At 44.7% G+C, this 6,082-nt stretch overlaps 1 pseudogene; it reads right to left on the bottom strand.

Annotated features, from left to right (window-relative positions):
- Window positions 1–4,996: 4,996 nt before the first annotated feature.
- Window positions 4,997–5,701, bottom strand: LOC144773877 (adenylate kinase 2, mitochondrial pseudogene; annotated as a pseudogene).
- Between the last annotated feature and the right edge of the window lie 381 nt (window positions 5,702–6,082).

Here is a 6,082-nt window from a genome sequence, read left to right as displayed (position 1 = left end):
AAATGATGTCATAAAAAAGAGTGTAGCTGCACTTACTAATGGGTTTAGGAGAGACCTATGAAAATACATGTGCTGCACAAACCAACGCCTGCCATCTATGGAGCGTTCTGTGTATATACAGCCTGAAAGACATAGACTATGGAGTTAAGAAAGTGTACAGAGGTGAAGAAAGCTACCCTTGCGAGGTGCAAGTGCATACATCAAGCAGTCACGAAGCCGAAGGGTGCATCCAACCAACCCTAAAACTGTTTTTGTGGAAGGGAAAAAACATATGAACTTCACAATACAACAGGGCCTATATCATCCACAATATTTTGCTTAAGGCAACAACTACCAGGTAACAGGAAAGGGGGACAGGCTTTCCAGGGCTTTTTTCATTCAGTTTCTGTTGTAATAGTGCCTATAAATGGGGTTCACAGCATTAAACAATAAAACAAAGCAACATTTCTGCTATATCTGAGCTTCTGGCTTCTCAAGGCTTAGGACCGTTTTATACAAATGACAATACAACATTATATCACTCTCTCTCTCTATCTCATTCTGAAGTTAAAGTGGTGTGAAGTACCCATGCTTTGTATTTGTAGATGTGGTGGGATCTGGTAACTGGGCCCTATCATCCCTTTTGATCTATCCCAGGCACGTTAAGTAGCCACCATACCCAATTTCAAGGTGCACGGTACTGGTGGAGTGCAAACTCCGCATCAGTAATTACCAGTATGGTAACGGCCCACCAGTACTGTCCAATTATGAGTTAAACCCCACAGAGAGGAGAATTACTGTACAGACGGATATTTACCAGTAGGTCTGCCTCATTGTATTCCTCTTTTCCCTGGGGTTTAATATACATAATTACCACTTGCTCTGAGCATGTGGTAAAAGTGTGCAGGGGGCTGTTGTAAGACAGGGATGATGGGAGAAGGTGAAGAGGGCGAAGGAGTGGGAATGTTTGCTGGGCGGGTGACGGAGGAGCCTCCGATGCTCTCCGGGGCCTTTTTCTGAGTTTCAGGCAAGAGTTCTAGAAGGTGTCCAGGATACAAAGAATCATGTTCCCACCGTGATTTTATCAGCTGGATTTCCTAGCTAGTAAAATGGTGTTTGTTGTTCCCACTCTCAGTAAATCTGGATGCAGGAATACTGGACCTCTTATAATTGTGCAGAATGGAATTTCTCACAGGAATTTTGCTCTGCACACACTTCCCAGTCAGGGCACATATATTTTATGGGCACCTTTCAACTGGACTCATTATGCCAAAATATTATAACACCATGAGGCACTAGAAGCAATAAAAAGACAAAGGGCCCAATTCACAGAACTAACTTAAGACAAACTCCTAAACTTACTACCATTTTGGTATTCACAGAAGGCACTTACTCATTTCGGTATTCACAGAAGTTAGGAGTCCTAACTTTAGGGCTCTTAAATGCCTTCTGTGAATACCGAAAGTCTTAAAGTTAGGATTTTTCTCAATTTAGTAGTAGTAAAGTTAGGACTCCTAACTTTAGGACTCCTAAATGCCTTCTGTGAATGCCGAAAGTCTTAAAATTAGGATTTTTCTCAGTTTAGTAGTAGTAAAGTTAGGACTCCTTACTTTAGAACTCCTAAATGCCTGCTGTGAATACCGAAAGTCTTAAAATTAGGATTTTTCTCAATTTAGTAGTGGTAAAGTTAGGACTCCTAACTTTCGGACTTCTAAATGCCTTCAGTGAATACCGAAAGTCTTAAAATTAGGATTTTTCTCAACTTTACTATTACTAAACTGAGAAAATTCCTAATTTTAAGACTTTCGGTATTCACAGAAGGCATTTAGGAGTCCTAAAGTTAGGAGTCCTAACTTTACTACTACTAAATTGAGAAAAATCCTAATTTTAAGACTATCGGTATTCACAGAAGGCATTTAGGAGTCCTAAAGTTAGCAGTCTTAACTTTACTACTCCTAAACTGAGAAAAATCCTAACTTTAGGACTTTCGGTATTCACAGATGGCATTTAGGAGTCCTAAAGTTAGGACTCCTAACTTCTGTGAATACCGAAATGAGTAAGTGTCTTCTGTGAATACCAAAATGAGTAAGTGCCTTCTGTGAATACCAAAATGGTAGTAAGTTTAGGATTTTGTCTTAAGTTAGTTCTGTGAATCGGGCCCAGCGTCTCTTCTACTTGCAATGGTTTTTGAATGACATATTTGGGCTAAAGTGGGCAGAACCTATTGGGATCGTTTTTTGAATTACATAAGTGGGCTAAAGTGGGCAGAACCTATTGAGATCACCATTCCCAATCTTTTTCCAATTTTATAATAATATTTCCTGTACTTTTTGCTAAAAAAACACAACTTTTCCAAAATGGGTAATCGTGATATTCAAGTGCCTCTTGCTGGAAGGGAAGGGAAAGAGTCCCCTTGTTCTGAGAAGCTACGGGATAGGTAAACAGAGAAAGAATTAAGAAGCCTTCTTTCCAGGATAGCAAAACACACAAGATGATGGACGGAATGTTGCACAATGGCAAAACATTCACTCCCAGTCACAGATCTGGGTTTAATCCATTGTTATTTTGCTCACCAAGCCACCCCAGTTCAGAAATGACCATATGCAAATCAGTCTGACCCTGTACCTCATGGGAACAGTCCAGGCCGAACTGCCAAGCCATGTCTTCACTGGACCGGAATCAAGCATCCTAGGACCGGTTTCTGGCTATCAGCCTTCATCAGCCAGGATAGCTTGACTCCAGTGGCGTGGAGAGCACGGGACTCACGTCTGAGCATACCCGTCCCACTCGGGGTGACAAATGCAAAACAACAGTTGATGGACAGAATGCAGAACAATGTCATACATTCACCTCAGTACAGAGATCTGGGCCTAAATACATCGTCCTAGGATGCTTGATTCCGATCCAGAGAAGACATGGCTTGGCAGTTCGGCTAGACTGTTCCCATGAGGCACAGGGTCAAGGCTGATTTGCATATGGCCATGTCTGAACTGGGGTGGTGTGGTGAGCAAAAAAAAGATTGATTTAGGCCCAGATCTCTGTACTGGGTGAATGTATGACATTGTTCTGCATTCTGTCTATCAACCATTGTTTTGCTTCTTTCCAGGATGGCTGCTACGTAAAAGAATTGTAAATGTGTGCGACTGGTTAACCAGCAAATGTAAAGGTTGCTTTTGAGCAGGGCCCGACTGGTCGTAGCAGGCACCGGGCGTTTCCCCAGTAAGCCGCTAGGGTGGGGGCTGGTTTTAGGTCCCTGGGGGGCTGTTTATGTTCTGGGGGTCGGCAAAATCGTCCCCCTGTAACAAAATCGACTGATACCGGCCCTCGCAAACTGTTCAGCTGCACCCCCTCACCCCATTGGGGCCAGCCGAGCAGTTTGCCAGGGCCGGTTTGGGTTCCCAGTCCAGCCTGCTTGTGAGTCACTATATGACATGAATTGTAAGAGTAATTTGCAGCTTCATGGTTACAAACATTTATTCTTTTTGAGAGGTAATGTATGCTGAGTTCTGGAGTGTGTCCTTCTAGTGGCAACTTGTTAAAAAAGGTCTGCACTAGGTACAGCCTGATTGCGTATTAATTAACAAATGTATTTTAAACACACGTGTTATATCATAATCATTAATGGCCTGATTAGAGTTTGACTGATGGTACACAGTCGACCCGGATGGACTACTGTAAGTCAAATTTAGAGATGACCTAGGGGTCATCTCTGTACATTGAATGGAACCGCTGTCACCGTGGTTCCTTTCAATATACAAAAAGTTTGGTGGACGACTACCGTCAGTTTTAATGGCCGTTCACTAAATTTTTGATAAGTTTTTTGTTTTTCAAAATCAAAGTCCCAAAATGAGTTAGCATTAAAAAAATAATGACCCCACAGCCGGGTAGCAGGGTACTCTCTTTTGATTGTGACGGAGTACCCTGTCCACCAAACCTGAAATTAGGCCCTAAATTTCTTTGCACAGTTTGGGCATCCTACTTTATACTGTGTATAATAAAAAAAATTAAATAAAGGCTTGCATATTCACAGTGCTTTCAGTCACAGACTGGGACATAATAGTACTGTAAATCAGACCATTCAGGATTTTGTGATTTCCAAACAAATCGTAAAATCAGCAGTTTTTGTAAAAAGAAGTTGCTTTTTACAAACATGGCTGTGAAATTTGAATCATGCTTCCTGGGCCCTCTGAGTGCCCCGTGGGAGGCGGTCCAAAAACGTGCTAAAAACGCATGTCCCCCCTGGGCCGGCAGCCCCGGGGGCATGCAACGGGCCCAGCGGTCATCTATTATTTAAAATGATTAGGGTCCACGGGGCACGTGGCAGGCCCAAGAGGCATTTATTTTTAGAAATGTTTAGGGCACACGGCATGCCCAGTGGGGGGGACATGTTTTTTTAATGATTTTGTCCTGCCGCCTGTGGGGCAAGCGGCGGGCCCGGCGTTTCTTTTTTTTTAATGATTAGGGCCCGCCTACCCACGGGGCATGCAGCGGACCCAGGGGGATTTAATAAAATAAAACATGTTTTAAAAAGAATGCCCCCTGGACCCGCCGCATGTTGTTTTGGTGGTGGGCCCTAATCATTTAAAAAATAAATGCCCACTGGGCCCGCCAATACCTTGTGTGCGGGGGGGGGGGGGCAAAACTGTTTGTAATCATTTTTTTACTTGCTGGAGGTGCCATTTTACACATTTTCCTTCTCCCCATATCCCTGTCATGCCTTGCCACCACTCATCAACAACCTCATTCGCCCCACCAACAACTTCACACTAATGTGATGGAGCTAAGTTGTGAGTGAATTGGGTGAGTAACAGGCGGTGCAGAGACATTTGTGGTCAGAGGGCACTCACTGATTTGATGTAATCACCTAGTGACTGACCTGTGACCACCTCATTTTATTCATCAGCAGCAGCGATGATGCCAAATTCCTTTCTGCCCAGGGCGCTATGCAAGCTAGGGCTGACTCTGCATAAAAGAATACATTTCCAACCAATTACTTTAACTTGCACTGATTTTTTTTTTCCGTCAACGGGATTTTACTATATTCTTCATAGAGCACAGTGCGGTCACCCCAGGCTTGAACCAGGATTTTCTCCTTTTCCCCTCCCAGTCATACCCCCAAGAGGAGTATGCGTATTAAATAAAGATGACCGGGTCTTTACATTTTGCTTTGGAGAATGCAGCAAGGATGCTGGCAAAAACTACATCCGGGGTCTGGGAGGCATCCACGGCTGTGTGGATTCCCTGTCTGCTCTATTATTCCACCAGAGGCGTTGTCATCATATGGTAGGCAATGAGGCGAGACTTAAGAGTCGTCTCATTATCATCTGAGCGGCGAATTAATGGCTCCCCAGTAACATCATCTTTCATGGGCTCCCGCGGAAGGTTGAACTCTTCATGGTAGGAACGGCCACTTGCAATGTGAAACAATTGGCCACAGATCCTCCGGACAAGCAAAGAATAGTCCAGCTTGAATTCGACTACAGAATCTAGCTTCTCCTTCCGCATTTCCAGAAGCTCATCTAGCAACTCAGCCTGCTTGACTGTGCGTGCAAAGCCGTCCAGTAGGAAGCCTTTGCTGCACGGGGGTGTTTCCAGATTCTTCCCAATAAGCTCCACCACCATCTCGTCGCTCACCAGCTTTCCGGCATCCATCGTGGCTTTCAATTTCTGTCCCAGCTCTGACCCACTGGCAACCATGGCTCGAAGCATGTCTCCCGTGGCAAGATGGTACAAAAGGGGGTGGTGATGGACGGAGCATCTGAACCAATCAAACACTCACACCCAGTCAACAGATCTGGGTTTAATCCATCACCGTTCTTTAGCCCACTCTGCCACCCCAGTTCAGACATGGCCATATGCAAATCAGTCTGACCCTGTGCCTCATGGGAACAGTCCAGCCCGAACTGCCAAGCCATGCCTTCCCTGGACCGGAAACAAGCTTCCGAGGACCGGTTTCTGGCATTTCAGCCGTCTTCAGCCCGGCTTGCTTGAATCCAGTGGCAAAGTGAGCAAGGGACTCACGTCTGAGCATACCCTGCCAACTTATGGCGAACACAGTGGTACAAAAGGGGGTGGTGATGGACGGAGCATCTGAACCAATCAA

This window comes from Lissotriton helveticus, chromosome 1_1 (assembly GCF_964261635.1).
Source record: "Lissotriton helveticus chromosome 1_1, aLisHel1.1, whole genome shotgun sequence".
NCBI lineage: Eukaryota > Metazoa > Chordata > Amphibia > Caudata > Salamandridae > Lissotriton > Lissotriton helveticus.
Note: the sequence above shows the minus strand (reverse complement) of the source record. Positions and strands in the feature narration are given on the sequence as shown.